Source organism: Ursus maritimus, unplaced genomic scaffold, assembly GCF_017311325.1.
Source record: "Ursus maritimus isolate PB19 unplaced genomic scaffold, ASM1731132v1 scaffold_24, whole genome shotgun sequence".
Classification (NCBI taxonomy): domain Eukaryota; kingdom Metazoa; phylum Chordata; class Mammalia; order Carnivora; family Ursidae; genus Ursus; species Ursus maritimus.
This window is the reverse complement of record NW_024424897.1, coordinates 4,548,338-4,566,535: the sequence shown is the minus strand read 5'-3', so window position 1 is coordinate 4,566,535 and position 18,198 is coordinate 4,548,338. Positions and strand designations below refer to the sequence as shown.

At 59.1% G+C, this 18,198-nt stretch overlaps 1 protein-coding gene and 1 long non-coding RNA gene across 8 annotated transcripts in view; one reads left to right on the top strand and one right to left on the bottom strand.

Annotated features, from left to right (window-relative positions):
• SEPTIN9 (septin 9) overlaps nucleotides 1–18,198 on the top strand; it is a 132,890-nt gene that overhangs the window by 80,422 nt on the left and 34,270 nt on the right. The window contains exon 1 of one of the 7 annotated variants that reach the window (XM_040640148.1): nucleotides 2,655–2,779. The exons of 2 other annotated variants lie outside the window; for them this stretch is intronic. The gene's annotated coding sequence lies outside the window, so the exon portion shown is untranslated. Of the gene's footprint in view, nucleotides 1–2,654; nucleotides 2,780–3,596; nucleotides 3,619–11,397; nucleotides 12,043–12,441; nucleotides 12,703–12,939; nucleotides 13,068–18,198 lie in introns of those variants that run through there. 4 more of the 7 variants (XM_040640143.1, XM_040640144.1, XM_040640147.1 and 1 more) reach the window with 4 other exon arrangements.
• LOC121104956 lies at nucleotides 8,765–13,054 on the bottom strand. Its single transcript, XR_005837317.1, has 2 exons — nucleotides 12,932–13,054; nucleotides 8,765–9,900 (listed from the first exon to the last, which is right to left on the bottom strand). It is a non-coding gene; the product is annotated as an uncharacterized LOC121104956 (long non-coding RNA).

Below are 18,198 nucleotides of genomic sequence, written 5' to 3'. Positions count from 1 at the left end.
CCTGCATATTGAGTTCCACCGACTGCTGCAGCCCAGCTGTTCAGAGCGAGCCCAGAAGGTGGAGGGAGAGCTTCCAATAAGCAAAGAGGATGGAATGAATGTGGGATTCATTACTGGAATTTGGCAACGCAAGGAGCCTCACTTTCTCCCCTGAGATGGAACGGGGGCGGGGAGGTCCTGGGCCAGAGCCATGGTGGGGAGGGGGGGCTGTCGGGCAAAAGCCCCTGCCCATCCCCCATGGCTTAGCTCCTGGGGCCCCTGCTTCCCTGTGCCTGGGCTCGCCCTTCCCCTGAGAACCAACCGCAGGCTGGAGTCACGTGCCCAGCTTTCCTCTGCTCCCCCGGCCTCTGCTGGAGAGAATGGCCTGGCCTCTTTGGCCCCTGCCACCTACGGCCTCCTGTTTTGCTGCCCAGGCCTCTCTCACGGAGGCTGGGGCAGGCGTGGGCAAAAGCTGCTTCCCGGCTGCCGCCCTGGTCTTGGAAGCTGCTGGGTGGGATCTGCTGACGGCCCTGCGGGGTGGGCTGACTGGCCGGGCTTTGGGAGGACACCAGGGAGAAGGCCAGGGTGCCACCATGTGGGACAGAGCATAAAGAATGTCCCCAAGCGTTTCTTAGGCAGGTGCTGCCACTGGGTTCCAGAACCGTCCTCTGTGGGTGTGATTTGTAGAATCCTGTGGCCCCACTCCCTCAGTGGACGGAGGAGAAAGGGAGAGGCCCAGAGAGGCAGAGGGTTGGATTCCAACCTCCAGAATGTTGTAAGGTGACAGATTCGTGTTTAAGTCACTAAGTTTGCGGCAGGTTTGTTACAGCAGCAACGGGAAGCTGATAGTCAGGAAGTGGTGATCTTCTGGAAAATTCTCTATGTGCCCCTAGCCCTGGAAGACGCTGGGCTCCCCCAGCCTCTTCCTGCTCCAGAGTCCGCAGGAAGGCTCCCCCAGGCAGGGCAGGAGGAAAACCAGGGAGACTGACTCCCCTTTTCACCAGTGAAGACAAGGGTGTGAGCGGGCACGCCCGCCTCATTCTTGTGGCTTTTTTTTCTGAGAATTCTGTAGCTGAAAGAGACTCTGGAGTTCATGTGGCTGGTTCACAAGCGAGGAAAGGGAGGCCCAGGGAAGTTCAGTGCCAGGGTCAGGGGCACGCAGGAAGTTGAAGCCAGGTTTTCAGCTCGTCTCCTCAAGCACTTTTGTCCGTGGTGGATGGTTAGTGGACTTGAGGGAGCAAACTGGATGGGCCCGGGGAGCTGAAGAGCAGCCCCTACAGCGTCTGCTCCCTTCCCCGCAACCCCCAGCTGACCCTAGAGGCCGGCATCGGCCTCCTGCATCGGCCTCTTGCCTCGGTCTTGTGGCCGTGGGAACCCCGGGGACCGGAGGATGCCCTGGCTTGAGGGCTGGGGCCGGCCTGAGGGGGGGAGGTTCCGGTGCCCTGCATGGGCGTGGGGGCCTCCTCGGCAGACTGCTGCTGCCCTCCCCCTCCTGCAGGTACCTGCAGGCTGCCCAGGGCTCCCGGAGACCTTGGTGAGTGGGTTCGCCACCCCCGCCTTTCCCCATCGGCACTCCAAGGCCAGCAGCTTGCAGGAGTTAGGCTCTTCCTTATGGCCACGAAACCGTCACTCTCTGAGCTAAGTGGGGACCCGATGAGCAAATCCCTATGATCATTCTATCCTGGGGCCTGGGAAAAACAGCTGGGAATGACACTTTAGGACAGCGGGGACCTCTGGCCTCGTGCTTGCCCCTCGGCCTCTCCCGAGCCCGGAGCTGCTTCTCTGTGTGCAGATACTCCTGCCTGGAGCGCCTGCTCTCTCACAGGGCTTGGGCCTCATTCAGGATTCACTGGGCACAGCCTTGGGGGACTGTTTTCGGGTGCCAGGGGCCCTTGCGAAGCGTTGCCAGGTCCTCCGCCTGGCGTCTGCCTACCTCTGCATCTTGGCTCTGTGTCTCCTGACTCTGAGACCTGAGCCACCAGGGTCCCCGCCCCTGGAACAGAGCCTGCACTCCGAACACCACGCAGAGGCACTGCATAAGGAGACGGAGGAGAAAAGCGTCCTGTCCCCGATTCTAACTTGTTTATCGTGGTCAATGTTCGTGGCATGTTACATTTTTGATGAACTTTTTAAAGGCTTAATGTTGAAATAGTCTCAAGACTCACAAGATGTTGCAAAAGTCACATGAGAGAGTTCCCGTGCCCTTTGCCCAGCATCTTCCGTCCTGACCGGTTCCAGGATTCGGTTCCTTATCAGAGCCAGGAAGCGACGGGGGTACCGTGTGAACTCAGCTGCCGGCCTCACTCAGCTCGCACCAGCTTTACGGGCGCCTCGTTGTTTCGGCCTGTGGTTCCACCAACTTTTATCATGTACGCGGATTCTTGTACTCCTGCCGTAGTCAGGGGACAGAAATGTTCCGTCCCCACAAAGAATTTTGCCTGGTTTTGAACTTACCCAATGGTACTAGACGGCATACTTTTATTTTTTTAGTTTGTCTTATTTTGCCTTCTCTCACTGAATATCGTGTATTTGTTCCTTTTTCTTTTCTTTTATAAATCTACTTTCGAAAGAGGAATTCCCTAGAAGGTCCTGTGGGTGCGCCCTTAGGGTTCTAAAGCGCAGGTGCCTGCAGCCTCTCTGTCCACCAGCAGTTTCTGCACGTTCCTGTTTTCGTTTCCAGCTCGGAGCTTCGGGCACCTGGAGGCTGGCAGCCGCTCCCTTGCTGCGGGCTGTTCCCGGCCCTGCGCCCCCACCGGTGCTGGGAGGAGGGGGCGGGCGTCGCCCCGGAGCACCTGCTTGGGTGAGGGCACAGCGCTGGTCTGCGCACGTTCCGCCTCTTTCCTTCTCGTTCTCCGGTTCTGGGGAGGGGAGAACCCCTGTCCCCTTTTGGTGGATGGGAAAACCACTTCCAAGAGGTTGAGAAATTTGCCCAGAGTCCCTCGGCAGCTAAGTGGTGGGGGATGGAATGCAAAGTGGGGTGGCTGCCTGGGACCACAGGCTCCTCCGTGGTGGGATCCCTGCCTTTGCCCCCCCCCTCCCCTAGCAGGGAGGGTGCAGCACTAGGGGTGCTGGGGCTCCTGGAGTGAGCCCGGGAGGGTCAGCGTCCCCTCTCTGAACAAACAGCCGGAGATGATGTGCCAGTAGCTTCACAACCTCGAATTTCCTGAGCTCCTGGCTCGGGGGGGCGGGAGGGGGAGAGGAAAGAGCGGGGCTGGCTTGGGCCCAGTTCAGACAAGCTTCTCCGTTGACACGAATGGTGGTTTCACCTGCACCAGTGTCTGTGTTAAAGGGGTGAGGGGCTTCAGGGGCCCCCCACTAAAAGTGGGTCTGGGGCTGACAGAAGCCTCATGTCAGATATCCTAAGCAGCCGGCAGACCTCAGGCCTGAGACCGAGGCGTCTGCCCCGGAGGAAAAAGCAAAGCTTCCTTTGGCTGGGGTGTTTTCTGCCAGGTCACCAAAACAGGCCTGGGGTTGCTGGCTCCCCCCTCCCGGTTAGGAGCTTCGTGTGGTTTTCGAAGCCCTTTGAGGTTGTAAGCTCGTTATCATCCTGCCCGGAACCCCGTACGGGAGGGCAGGAAGTTTGAGCGGGCTCCTTGCGAGCAGCCAACGAGCAGATGGGTTTGCTGCCTCGGTTTACAGGTGAGTAGAGGCTCGGGGCAGTTAGGCCTTTAGCCAGTTAGTCACAGAAAAGCTCACGCCTTGTCATTCCCGGGGCCTCCGAGGATTTCTGTCGTTGGTCGGGAACCTGCGCCGTCCCGGACGTGAACACCTGCGTGCCTCTGTCCAGCCCGAGCGGCCGCGCTAACCAGCCCCGTTTCCTTCCTCCCACCAGACGCGCCCGCATCCTGCGCTCGCGCCTCCTTCCCACGTGGGCCTTCGAACGTCGGCTGCGTCGCTGCGTTTCTGTGTCGTGCCCAGTGTCGTTTTGCACGTCGCATAACTGGGCACGTTCTGTGTACCTGTCCTTTTGCAGGGTTTTACGTTTGGAAATGGAGGTCATCTCCCCTCGTGCCCGTAGTCGTGGTCTGTGCGTTTCCATTGCCGAAGGGTCATCGGGGGGTGGATACGTCAGGGTTTTCTGTTCTCTCCTTGATGGACGTGGGGTTGTTTTCAGTTTCTGCCTTTATACACAATGCTGCCATGACATATTCTCGTGTTCTCTGGTAACTTCGGAATTTGGATTTAAAAGTACTATTCCAAGATCTGTGGCGGCCTCAGGTGAGCCTTCCTACCTGCGGGGTTCGTGATCTCTGCTCCCACCCCAGCTCGTGTCCAGAGACTCTGGACCGATCTCATGTCTGGCCTGGAACCAGAGCAGGGTGCTGACAGGCCGCGAGGTCTAAACCAGGGTTTCCCAAACGGTGTTCTCTCTGGGACCATTAATAGGTATTAAAAGAGGCAAAGTGGTTCCCCGGTCCAACAAGTTTAGGAAATAAAGAGTTTAAACTTAAAAAAACAAAACTCTATAGAATAGAATATTTAGTATGCTGATAAATACTCGTCAACCTCAAAAGAGGGCCTGTGGAGGGAGCAGTTGCTAGATGCATTTGTGGAAACCTTGTAGGAGGGGAGCGTCCTGAAGGACAAATTTTGTCGCTTTAACAGACTTTGAGAAACAGGGGTCTGACTTGCTGGCGTGGGTGGGGGAAGGGTGCATCTGCAGTGAAGAGAGGCGTTGTTTCTGTTTGTGTTTTGTGGGTGCTGGTGAGGAAAAAGCTTTTCCTCTATCCTCTTAGGTTCAGTGCTTGGGGGTCTGCAAATTAAACTGGCAGGACCCCCTCCCCCCTCCAAATTAAACGGATGAGCCATAGTAGTGAGAGAAAAGACAGCTTTAATCACGTACAAATGGGAGTTCACAGAAAAATGTGACTCAAAGGGGCAGTTAGAATTTGAATCTTATATGCTGTCATAAGAGGGGAAAGGGAGGGGGAGAAGAACACTTACTGGAAAACAAATGACTTTTTGGAAAGATAAGTGGCCCTTAGGAGAAGAGATGGGAGGTAGTTTTGAGAATGTCTGTTTAGGTGTGGTGGGAAGACTTCTCATCTTCTATGACAAAGTCAGTCTTGCCTGGTTGCTCAGAGCAGGGGATTGATGACAACTGAGTCCTTCTGGGAAGCTTTGCTTTTAGACAGATAACAGGAGCTCAGATGGCTTCTCAAAATCACTTTCAGGCCACAGTGGTATACTCTGGAGCCCTTCCTAGGTCTCCTTTGTTCTTGTTCTTTTCCAAGTCCCAGCCGGGCAGCGTGGAGACACTTAAAGAAAAGCCCGAGCCTTGCCCCTTGAATGGCTAGGGCCCCTCCAGCCTGGCCCCCTTGCTGCCCTTCAGGCCGTGAGAGCTGCGCGGACCTTCTGGGTTTCAACCAGGTTTCCGTGGGGTTCGTTTGGTCCTAGGGCAGGACGACACTTCTGGAGAATGGATGCTTCTCTGGAAAGTTGAAGGAGCTGTTGACACCCCCCCTCCAGCACCCCACTCATCCTCTGTGTGCCTCTTGGGTACAGTCGGCTCAGAATGCTCTCGCCCGAGATCCCAGGGTTCCAGGATCTCGCCAGATTCCAGGCATGTGTATGTATCTATCAGTCCCACACAGTGCCTTTTTTTTTTTTTTTTTTAAAGATTTTATTTACTTATTTGAGAGAGAGCACAAGCAGGGGGAGCGGCAGAGGCAGAGGGAGAAGCAGGCTCCCTGCCGATCAGGGAGCCCGATGCGGGACCCGATCCCAGAACCCTGAGATCATGATCTGAGCTGGAGGCAGACGCTTCACCGACGACGGAGCGCCCCAGGCACCCCCACATCGTGCTTTTCACGGTGGAATCCCCTGAGAAGTTTTCAAAAAACACCAACCGCTGGATTAGTGAAATCGGAATGGCGGGGGTGGGGCCCAGGCCTCTGTATTTTTTGGAAGTTCCCCTTTAGAAGAGTGATGTGCTGCTAGGATTGAGAGCCTGTTTCCAGAAGCCAAACACTCGGGGTCTCAGAGCCTTGGCGCCCCGCCTCCCAGCTACCAAGCCGTGTGTTGTGTGACTCAGAATCCCACCATTTTAGCTGCTGGGCTTTTGGTTTTGGCCCTTGTTTCCGAGGAGGGAGGGCGAGGAGGCCGCCCTACCGCACCTAAAGCCAACCTGGAGCGCCCCCACCTGGCGGCCCTCCCTCCTGACACCCCGGAGACACCCTGGTTTTTGTTTTCTTTGAAATCGTGCAGGGGTCCGGTTCTGCTGTGGGTCTGCAGGGAGGTCACAGCCCCGGGGCTCACGGTTCCGGAGGGAGGGCGGGGTGGGCGGGGTGGGTGCGGTTGGCAGTGTGCCTGGGGCTTCTCTGATTCTGCGTGGCCCTCACGCCTGCAGGGAGAACAGAGCTGGCTGCAGAAAAGGAGCTGATTTTCTTAAGTTAAGATATCATCACGTAATTTCTAAGACACGCTGTTGACATGATAGCTCTTCAAGAGGAGAAAGAAATGTGTATTAAGGTGCCCTGGAGGGGAAGAGGCAACCTGACAGTGGAGGTGGGAGGCGCACACTTCTTAGAAAAGAGGAAATGGGGCCTTCCTGCCTCCACGCTCCACAAGCACGTATCTGCTACCTAGGAGACCAGGAGGGGGTGAGTAAGCCCGTCTGGCAAGTGCTCCAGATCAGGGTGTGACTCGGGAAACACGGAAGGGTGGTCTTGTCTGAGGGAGGGCGTCTGGAGGGCTCCCTGGAGGTGGTGACTTTTAAGGGGTGGGGATTTTCAGAGGGGTTTGGGAGACTGCAGGGCCTGGAGAAAACAGTGTGCTGTGAGAGGTGGCCGAGCTGGGAAGGCCATCTCTGGGGTGACTCTGGGGATGGAGAGGAGACCCCCGTGTGCTGTGGAAAGCCCTGCCTTGGGGGATGAGAAGAGGATAGCGCCCTGGGCAGCTCCTTTCCAGAAGGAGGGGCGGTTCATCTGTGTCACGTGCTGGCCCAGGTCAGCCTGGTGGAGCTGGATGTTGGCACTGAGCTTTTTCTCGAGAGGGTGGTTTTAACGGTGAGATGGGCAGATGCCAGACAGCAGAGGTTAACATGCGAGCAGGTGACGGGAAGATAGAACCACAACGCAGACCAACTGTTAAGAGGTGGGGGAAGGTCAATGGTTGGAGGAGGTTGCTGGGCCCAAGGAAGAGGCTTGTTCTTGAGATCGGGGACAGCCTGACCGTTGTCCTCGGTCAAGTTGCAAAAGAAGCCGAGGAAAGATGTCAACCAGATATGACTAAACCACCAGCCTGCTAAGCGGTGCTCTGTGGCAAGAGACTCTGCAGGCCCCCGCCCCCCAGGCTGGCCTGAGCCCTCCCGCTGGGGCTGTTGGGAACCCCGGCAGGGACAGTAGGGCCATGTGCAGGCTCCCCTCTGCCCAGGGGAGTGTGGCTGCACCTGCTGGCTGCCCACATCAGCGGGGGCCCCACACTGCTAACCTGCCAGCCCTTCGTCTGCCCTTGTGTGTGGGGCCGCCCAGCGACCCGCCTGCAGAGGAAGGGGAAGGGTATTTTTTTCTTGGCCTCTGATGGCAAGTATCTGCTGCATCCCGTGGGGGTTTGCCCAGGGTGGGTTAGAAAAGAGGTCGTGGGAGGGCTGAGGGTCATGTTTACAACTAGGCTTCGGGCTTGGCAGGAGAAAATGGGGGGCCTGGGCACTGGGGCACGCATGCACGGATGCGTGTGCTTGTACGTGTGTATTGGGGGGGAGGGAAGGAGGATGCCATGTGACCACTTCCTTTCCCTTCTGTTGCTGCTGTGGGCTAGAGGGTGGGTCTCGGGCATCACGTAGGTGTCCCTGCACAGCGGGGTGGGTGACACCCCCAGACTGTGCTTTCTCTCAGTTGGCCCATTTGGAGGTGAGAGCCTATCCCAACTGTCCCCCTGCAGCTTTCAGAGTAGGACCCTGCTACAGGACATCTGGCCGGCGATGCCACCTCCCTGATGACCGTTCTGGTGGGGGTCCCCAGGAAGGGCATTGGGTGCTGCTCATGAGCAGGTGGAAATGGCCTATGGCAGGGATCCTCATCAGGGACACCATGGGACCCCCTCCCCTGCCCCGCATGGCTGCCTGGTGTTCAGCGAGGGGGCCACAGTATCCCCGAAGTGATAGCCTTGGAAAATCTGACGGAGACCCCCCTCAAAGGGGCTGGGAGGGGTCCTATTCCTGCTTCTGGACTGCCTTGGCCTGGAGCAAGTTTCCTTCTAGCTCTGAGTGTTCCCACATTGTCGGAGGAAGCTCTTACCTTACTCTGGGTCAGGTCGGGACCGCAGGGCTGTGTGAGGGTCCTGGGGCCACTGTGACAGATTACCACAAATTACCGTGGCCTCACGCAACAGAAAAACCTACTGTCCTGCAGCTCTGAAGGCCCCGGGTCTGGGGTCAGGGTCACTGGGCTACGCCAAGGTGTGGGCAGGGCTGGTCCCTCCCGGAGGGCCCCGGGGACAATTGTCCTTGTGCTTCCTGCAGCTCCTGGTGGCTGAGGATGGGCCTTGGCTTGTGGCCACAGCACCAGTCCCTGCCCCCATCATCACGTGGTCACCTTCTCTGTAGTCTTCAGCTTTCCCACAGGACACCTGTGACGAGACTGGGACCCCCGGACACTGCAGGGTAGTCTCTGCGTCTTGAGTCCCTCCTGGTGGATCAGAGGATCTTCCCAGGCTCCAGGCAGGGGGCACATTGCTCCATCTCCCCCAGCGCCCACACTTTGTCTTGGGGCCCTTGTGGGCTCCACGTAGAAAGCAACATGAAAAACCAGCTCAAGAGAAGAAAGGGTGCATCAGACTTTTTCCTTTACATATATTTTTTACGGTATCAAATACCCAGAACGTGATATTTACCGTTAACAACACTTAGCACACTCACAGGCCTGGGCAGCGTCCCCATGATCTAGTTCCAGAACATTCCCATCCTCTCAAAAGGAAACCCCATGTCCATTAAGCGGTCGGTTCCCACTGCCCCCCCCCCCACCCTGGTTTTGGCAACCCCCAGTCTGCCTTCTGTCTTCATAGATTCTTTTCCAGTCAGTGTGGCTGTATGTGACTTTGAAGTCAGTAAACAGGCAGGACGAGTTGGTGATTGGAAGGACATGACATGCAAGGAAGTCGGAGTGCGGAATGCTCGGGCTCAGAAGGGGCAGGGTTTGCAGTAGCCCGGCCGGCCACGCTCTGCTCCCCCTTGCTCCTTTCTTGGGGTCTCCGCCTGCGCGTCCCCCCATGCTGCCCTCTCTCCCTTTGCAAATGGCCCCAGACAACTTCCCAGCCCTGAAGTCTGCGTGACCTCAAGCTTCTGGACGCTCGACCACAAAGGTTCCTCGGTCTGGGCTGCGGGGGGGACGGCGGCGGCCCAGCTCGTGGCTTGTTTGAGCCAGGCGTGCGGTGGGGCTGCTGCTCAGCCTGTGGCTGGCTGCCTTTGAGTCGGGAGCTCACCCCGGCCTGAGCACCTGTGAGCAGATAGGATAGAGAACCCCAGAAACGGGTGGTGGTCTCGTTGGTGCTTAGCACAACCATCTAGCAAAGTATCTTCTTTGGAGAAGTACTGCTCTTTCTGGTAGTAGAATCTGGGAGAAATGTCTCCAATATATCCCGAGAAGGGGGACGCTGTGATGTGGGGATCAGCGCCCTCCGCAATATAGCAGATGCCGCTGTGGGTTCCATGAGGCTGTGTCCCGTAGCACCCCCAAATGTGCACATCCACGGCTGAGAAGGAACTGTAGCGCTGAAATAACGGGGGCTACACAAACCGCTCCCCTAGGATCTGGTGTCACCCCAGGGTACGGTCGAGAATATCCAGACAGCTGCTCTGAGCGCTAGCCACAGCAGCCGCTGACCACTTGAAGTGTGCCTCGGCCAGCAGCGGTGCCGGCGGGCTCCGTCGGGAGAGCACACGACTCTTGATCTCGGGGTAGAAATTACTTAAATAAATAAAACCTTAAAAAGAAAAAAAAAAACGTGCCTAGTCTAAATCGAGAGGTGCCGTGAATGTACGAGGCACACTGAATTTCAGAGACTTAACTACAGAAAGAAAAAGAATGTAAAATATCTAAAAAGTTTTGGGGCGCCTGGGTGGCTCAGTCGGTAAAGCATCTGCCTTTGGCTCAGGTCATGATCCTGGGTCCTGGGATCGAGTCCCGCATCGGGCTCCCTGCTCAGCGGGGAGTCTGCTTCTGCCTCTGCTGCTCCCTCTGCTTGTGCTCTCTTTCTCTCTCTTTCAAATAGATTCTTTTTTAAAAAATTAAAAATAAAAAAATAAAAAGTTTTTATATGGATGACATGTTGATTGATAACATTTTGGCTGTATGAAGTAAAATATATTAAATGTCACCTGTTTCTTACATTTTTAAATGTGGCTGTTGGGAACTTTAAAATGACAGATGTGGCGTGCTTAGGGTTGCCTTGCCTTCTGTTTCTGCTGGGGGATTCGGTGGGCGGCTGTGCAGGCTTCAGGCTGTTCTAGATACCGTGTCTGCTGAGCGGCCAAAAACTCTGAGCGGGTGGGGGGGGGTAGGCAGGGTTTCTGCGTTGGAAAAGCACCCCCAGGCGGGGGGTCTTGTCAGGCGCAGGGATTCCCTCTTCTGTGCTCTGGAGACCTCCATCCGGTGGTGGGCGATGAGCGAGGGAATGTGTGGAAAGCACCCAGACCACCTCCTAGGCCAGCTGTCTGCAGGGGGAGTAGGGAGAGGAGGAGGTAGGGCAGGGAGTGGCCTCAGTGGCTGGTGGGTTGCCCGTGCACATGGTGCCCAGGAAGGGGTGGTGGGCCCTGGGGGACAAGGCTGGGTGAGAGGCAGGCAAGGAGGTTCCAAGGGGAGTGCCGGGAAGGAAGGCCCCTGCCCACAGGACAGGTGTAGAGTGCAGGCGGTATCTCCAAGGTTCCGAGTCAGCCTTGACACCAGGTGTGGCAGGGGTCCTTCCCAGTGTCGTTTGGTGATGGTTCTTGGAGCTGTCCTTCAGAGCCCAGACAAGGGCCCAGCTGGGCAGGCAGGGGGTGGCGGGAGGGGCTAGGCCCTCCCTATTCCCTGTCCTAGGAAACCCCCTTCTTGGAGGAAAGAGAAGTGTAGATTTCGAGTGGCCAGTCTTCCTAGTTCTGGACGTCATATCTTGCTTTAATTCTTGCCTCTAGAGGTGATCATGCCCATTTCACAGATGGGGAAGGTCAGGTCCCACAGGGTTGGGTAATGAGCCTGAGCTGACTGGAGTGAGGGGGCCTTGATTCCGGTGTGTGTCTCTGAGGCTTTCATCTCCGGTCCACCACTGTCCTCCCTTCCACTGAGATGAGAACATGCGGTCCCTCCCCTGGACGCTCCCTGTCTTTGGCCAGGGGCCCAGAGACCCACGGCAGCAGCTCTGCTCTCTGTGAGGGGTGGGGAAGGGAGCCCCCTGAAGCCATGATGTCAAACGCAGAGACTTGGGAGGCCCCGGGGAAGAAATTGGGCATCTGGAGTGGGGAGTGGCCAGGTGGGACTGGCCAGTGGCCGCTGCAAGGGAGAGCTGGCTTCTGAGGCACTGGAGGGGGGACCAGTTGGACTGGTCCTCCTGCTAGTGTGGCCAGTGGAGTGGGTGCTTGGGGGGCCTCCCCCACCAGCCCTGTGGGGGAGTGCGGGCCTGGGGAAGGAGAACATGCCTCTGGGGCTGGGGCTGGGCCAGAGTTCCTCCTCCAGGGGGTGGGAGGATGGACGTGCCTAGAATGGCCGGCTCAGGTGTCACTCAAGGCTCCTTTGCAATCGAACTTCCTCGCTCCGGGCCCCTGCAAATTCCCCAAACCAGCGGGATCGCTCTCCCAGTGGGGAGTAGGCCTGGGGCTACCTTGGCCACGCCTGTGCCTGGGAGTGACTCACTTGGGGTCAGAGGTCGTGGCACAGGATGGGTCTGGCAGATCCCAGCGCCCAGGCCCAGCCCCAAACAGGGTGGCTCCCAAGCTCCTCCCTCTGGGGACCACCTAGCCCATCCCCTTCAGGGTCCCAGCGCGTCGCAGGGGTCTGCTGGGAGGGTGACTCATTGCCTGGGCCCTTAGGGCTGTGGAAGCCTCGGCCGGAATCTGAGTCCTGAGGCTCCAGGAAGAAGAAAGAGCTCAGGGTGAGCCGGCACCTCCCCTACCTCCCTGGCCCCTGCCCTAGTTCCCCTTCTGCTGCTTCTCCCTTGGGGGTGTTTCCACCACGGTAGCCTTAGGCAGTGGACGGCAAACGGGGCTGGCTGTGCTCTGGCCCCGGCCCCTGGAACAACTCTGGCTTTGCTTCTTTTTTTTTTTTTTTTAAATTTTATTTATTTATGTGACAGAGAGACAGCCAGCGAGAGAGGGAACACAGCAGGGGAGTGGGAAAGGAAGAAGCAGGCTCCCAGCGGAGGAGCCCGATGTAGGACTCGATCCCGGAACTGCGGGATCACGCCCTGAGCCGAAGGCAGACGCTTAACGACTGCGCTACCCAGGCGCCCCTGGCTTTGCTTCTTGACCGCTTTCCTGGGGAGATCTGCAGGCCCCGGGGGAGGCCCGCGCGATAGCCTGGGCATGTCATCTGAGCTGGCCGGGGTCAGGGCCCATTTGGGGCTCACCTGGCAAAGGGGAGTGCTGGGCGGGGCAGCAGGGAGAGAGGGCGCCCCTGGGCCGTGTCAGATTCCCGGCACCACCCTGCACTCCCGTCCCGCCTCACCCAGGCCGGAGGATAGTCTGGGAGGAGGGGACTGGAGGCTTGGCCGGCGTACTGACTTCTGGCAAAGGCAGTTGGACTGGGTGTCCAGGTGAGAGCCTCCTTCCTTCTCTCCTTCCCCGAGCTCTTTCCTGGGGACCATGGCACTTTCCTTTCGGGGGTGACTCGGAAGCCGACTGGGGAGCTCAGGCACAGAATGCACCCTGCACACCCTGATTGGTTTCAGGCCTGTAGCTGGGCGCCCCTTGTCTCCTCCTGCCCCCCCACCCAACTCCCCTCGCCCTGCCCCCGAGCCTCCGTTCTCAGGCGGTCCCTCCTACCTCTGCCCGCGCTCTGGGAGGCTCCTTGTTCCGCGGCCACAAAGCCCCTTTGATCCTCTGCTCGGCTCGGAGCCATGTGACCCGGTGGGCGGGCCGTGCTCTCAGGCGGCCAGCGCAGCCCGACTCCGCTGCTGGGGTGAGTCCTCCGCTCCCTTTGTTCCTTGCGGCCTCACACCGGTGGCGGGGGGCCCTCAGGTGGTGTGGCCGTCCGGCGGCCCTCCGAGGGCGCGGCGGCGGGGCGAGAGCGGCGCCTCCCGGGGGGGGGGCAGGCCCTGCTCCCCGGCCGGCGGGACAGCTCCGGGTTCCTGGGAGAGGGGCGGCGGGAGCTCGGTCTCCACGCGGGGCCCAGATTTTCGGCCGCGGAGCAGAAGAAAAGGGCTTTGTGCGGCCACAGCTATCTCTTTGTAAATATTTGGCCAGCTAGGCTGAGTGGTTAGGTCGTCCTCCGGCGGGGAGTTTCTTGGAGCCTGTTTCCCGTTCGCAAGGGGCTTCCCTGACTTCTAGGAGGCCCGGGGTGGGGGGGGGGACGACTTGGATTGGCCGCCACCGCCTCTTAAAATCTCTTAAAATCGTTCTGCACCGATTGTCAGCCGTTGGGGCCGGCGGCCCGGAGGCTGACCCGGAGATTGGCTTCAGCAGACACTAGAAATGCGGGATCAGACGTGGTATTGTGCGCGGGGGCGTCTGCTGCAGCCCGTCTCCGGGTCCGGGGAGGTGTGCGGCTGTGCGGCTCGCTCCCGGAGCCGGCGGGGCCGGAACGCGGGCGCCCTGCTGGAGGAGGAGTGGGACGGTCCGCCACTCGTTGTCAAGGAGCAGGGGTGAGGAAGCAGCTCCGTGGGGACCTGCCATCGAAACGGCCTTCCAGCTGCGATGCTGGGAAAACCCCCAGACTCAAATCCCACGGCTGGCGCAGCCCGTCCCGTGCGCCGATGCTGGGAGGGCTGAGGTGCTTTGGAGCCAATGCCATCTGCTCCTGAAACTTCATCCCACATGTCCCCGGGGACCCCGCGGCCTCCAGGCTGCCTCGCTGCATCCTGGTCCCCCTCCGTTTCCTCTCTGCCTCTCTGCCGGGAAATCTGCCGGCTTTTGTCAGAGGTTTGGGAGAGCATCTCTGCTCAGCAAAGAGAAGTTTGAAATTCCTTTCCTGGAGAAAAATGTGCCGTCCAGGCAGTGGGTTTCTGGCTGTAGGGACAGCACCCCAGAAGGAATTTGGTTTGGATTCCTCATGGAAAATCCTGTGAGGGGACAAGGGAGAAAAAGCCCCCATTCCCTTATAATTACATGTGGGTTTCCCACTTCATTCATTGTTGCTTTGCCTTCATGGGTGTTTACATAAATGTCATTTCTCTTTGGCTGGCTCCCCGTGGCAACCCAGGGGGCCCCTGTTCAGGAAATAGGAAGAAGAATGAGTTTGTTTAACCATTTGGGGCTGGAGGGCCAGTGTCTGCGTGAGACCTCTTTGATAGGGTGGGATCCTTGCTTCTCTCCCTTTGGGTCTCCTTTGGGCTAAGGTGTGACTACGGAAGGAGACCTCTTCCGTGGCTGACCCTTCCCAGGCATCCCCACGGCCCCGATCATTTCCGTGTTGTGGCACCTGCAACACTATTGTGTCTGCTGGTTTGTGTGTGTGTTTCCGCCAGACTGTTCCATGTGGCTGGCGCAGCGTCAGGGATGATGGCCAGGTTGGCTGGTGTGTGGGGAGGGGCCTACTCTGTGTGGGGCACTGGGTACTCCAGGACCGAGGAGACAGCACTGTTCTTGATGGGTAGGGGGCAGTCACAAGATCCCACCCACCCAAGTCAAAGACAGCCCCGGTTGGGCCCGTGGGGTCATTCCCTGAGTGCCTGGCCTACTCCCCCAAGCGTGGAGGACAGGGTTCACAGGGGCTTTCACCCCAGAAGCCCCGTACCCATTTGGGTGACTGGAGTGTTTGGGCTGACTCCCCACCCCGCCCCACCTCCCCGGCCACATACCCTCCCTACTTCCTGTTATGTCACTGTCTGAGCTGCCCTTGTCATTGTCAGATAGGACAGAAGCATTCCCTAGGGGCATTCACAGAAGGGGAAGACCCCATCCTTAAGAGAGCGCCCCCACCAGCCTCCAGCCGTGCCCAGCTTCCTGTGTTGTCAAAGATCTCAGTGCTTTTTTCGGAAGCTGTTGGTTGACTGGTGGAAGCTCTTCCGTTACCCCATGCCCCGTGCACGTTGAAGTCTTGGGTCAGCTTTCCCATACCACCCGAGGGTTCTGGGCGCCCTCCTGTTCTCCTTGGCCAAGTGCACGGGAAGAATGACTGTATTTCAGGACTGGTGATCTCGGGAGAGCCCTGCTTCCAGCACAAATCACAGCCCTTGGCCGAGACTCCATTCCCTGACTCCTGCCTCTAGCGGCAAGCTTTGATTTGTTTATTGAGCCCCGATCTGGTTCCTTGGACAGGTAGGGGCCTGTTCTCAGGAGCTCCGTGGAGCCGCAGGAGGCCTGCCCGGACCGCTTCTGGGGGTGTGGGCCGTGCAGGTAACTGTCAGGCGAGCCTGTTCTGGAGCAGCAGGCGGGGAAGCCAGGGGAGGCCCCTGTCTAATTACAGGCCCTTCAGGCTGCCCATCTCCCAGCGGGCTCATTGGGAGCCTTGTCCTCATTTGCTGGAGGGGCGGGTGGCAACATCTCTCCCGCCGTGGCTCGTCCCTGGGCCGTGGGTGCGTGAGCGGGGTCCGGATGCTCCCCTCATCTCTTTCTCTGTTACCACCTCTGGGAACCAGACCCGAGGGTGCAGAAGAGCAGCCCTGCCAAGTCCAGGGGTTCCGAGTTCTCATTGGGACTTTGCGTGGGGCCCTGAGCTGCCGCTTGCCCCCTGGGCGGGCCGTTCCCCCTATGAGAGCAGAGTTAGTGCTCGGCCCGTGGGAGGTGGTTTCCAGGAGGAGGGCCCGGGCCTTGGTTTGAGGGCGGCAGCATCGGGCAAAGGGTCTGCCAGGTGGAGGCCACCCTGTCCGCTTACTCCGCTCGCCCTGGCTGTTCCAACCTCAACTGAGTTTTCAACGTTTTGGTTTGGGTTCCGTAGCTGGATCATGGCAGAAGCACCCCCAAATTTCTTGTCCCTCTCCTGAAGCTGGGGGCAGGGGACAACTTCTGAGATGTTGGCTCCAGAGCCGCCAAGGCTGCACTTGGAACCCCAGCTCTGGGTTGGGGGTGAGTCACCAACACTGACCCGCACTTGGCCTTGGGGAAGGAGGGTCCCGTGGAAATGCTGTGGTGCTCCCCGCTGTGCTCCATTGCGCCTGGCTTAGGGCCTCCCCCTCTGTGCCCCCAGAGTCCTGCCAGCCCCTGCCCTGCCCTGCGAGTGCCAGGCCCTGAGTGCCCAGTTATCTGACGGTCATCGGAAGCGTGTCCTTGCTGGTGTCCCCAGCGGAATGCGCACGGACCTCCCCCTGCCTCCCTGGCCCGCGTCTCGGTGCCTGTCACCAGGCCTCTGACAGCAGATAAGATTTTCCTTGCCCAGAACAGGATGGTGAATTCACCTTCCTGCGTGGAGGACCCCCCCCATATTGGGTGGGGACCTTTGTGTCCTGTCTGTTGCTAGACCGTGGACTTGTGTAGAGATGGCGTTCTATCAATCTCGGTCTCCGGGTGCCAGACCTCACAGGAGCTCTGCTTAGTTCATGTTGGAATGAATGCACTCTGGTCAGCGCGGCGTGACTGCAGCTTCTCATCTCCTGTCCAAATACTCTGTGGTTTCTGTCCGGCCAGCTCGGGAGAGCCTTCCACGAGCAGCCACGGTCCTGCTGTCCTTACACGTGCTCTTCTTGGGGCGTTTTCTTCAGGATCTGAATGCATTCTTCCCGGGGCAGGGGACTGGACCAGATGACCCTGGCCCTGCTCCGTGCCTGGTTCCAGGGAAGTAGGGGACCAAGGAAAGGATCCTTGTCGTCACCCCCCCCCCACCCCCGTGGCTGGCTGTCAGCTGTGGGCTCCAAACACCAAAGACGGTGACAGCAAACCCACCGAGTCAGAGAATGGCTGTTGGCTGTGGCTGGCGGGCGCAGGTGGGCAGCGCAGCGCAGAGAGCTGTGGAGAGAGGTGGCACTTCCGTGGCAGGGCCACGTGTCCTGCAGGAGCTCTCTGCCTCTGGGCCTCATGCACCTGTGCCGGCCTTGCCCTGCGGACAACGACCACAGAGCGGAGGGAGGCTGTGGTGGGGGTGCAGACGCTGTGCTGACCATCGCTCTGCAGCGTGGCTGTGGGTCTGCTGGGGCAGCCCCTGTGACCGGCGCCGTCCTGCTGCCCGGGGCCCTCGGTCTTCATCTTGGGGAGTTTATTTAAGTAACGAGGCTGCCCGGTTCTCTACTTGGAAACTGAGGCAAAACGGTAAGGTCATCGCCGAAGCATTTTTAGGTGGGTGAGAAAGCTTCTTCCAAGACAATAAGTAAGGTCACTTAATCGGAATAAGTTTGTTTATTACAGAAGGAATGAGCTTTAAGCTGACCCCAGAGCCACCTCGCCCCAAGGCCGGCTTGCCCTGTGTGGACCTGAGAGCCTCCCCGCGGGCCTCCTGCAGCCTCTGCTCCCCGCAGCCCCCCTGGCGGGCTCCGGGGCTGCTGCGCGTGGGTCAGGACCGCGCATCTGAACGGTGCCCAGCAAGGGCTGTGCTGGCCTCTCCCGTTCGGTCTGCCTCCGCTTCGGGGAGGTTACAGCTCATGGCACAAACCCATTCTCCTCTCCTGGGTTCCTCCCCCTTGCAGGCGGACACCAGGGCGCGGGCCCAGGAAGCAGGTCGCTCAGCCCCATGGGCTCAGTGACTTGCCCGCTGAGGCCAGATTGGCGGCAGTGGAGCTGGGACCCCCCTCCTGTGCGTCCCCTACTCAGGTTTAGTTGAGCCCCTCCTAGCCCCCTGGGTGAGGCCTGCCGTCCCAGCGAGGGAGGTGGTGGCTCCGGGTGGAAGGCGGGAAGTTGGGGGCAGTGGGGAGCCCGGTTTGGCTCCAGTGGGCGTTCCTGTGGCAGACGAGGGGAGGGTAGGATGGGATGGGGTGGCCGGAAGACCCCCGTCTTTGGTGGAGACCGGGGCCCCGGTGCCAGCCGCTCCTCCGCTGACTTGGTATAGGCCGGCTCCCTAAGGACCGGGTCAGCGTGTCTGCGGCTCCTGACTGCCCCCCTCGTCTGCAGTCAGTGCTCACTGCTGGGACGGCCTGGCTGCCCACTCCCCAAGTTCAGCGAGGCGATGGGTGTTTCAGGCACGCAGTTTCTCACGTGGGGCCAGTGCCCTGCCCCCCCCCCCCCGG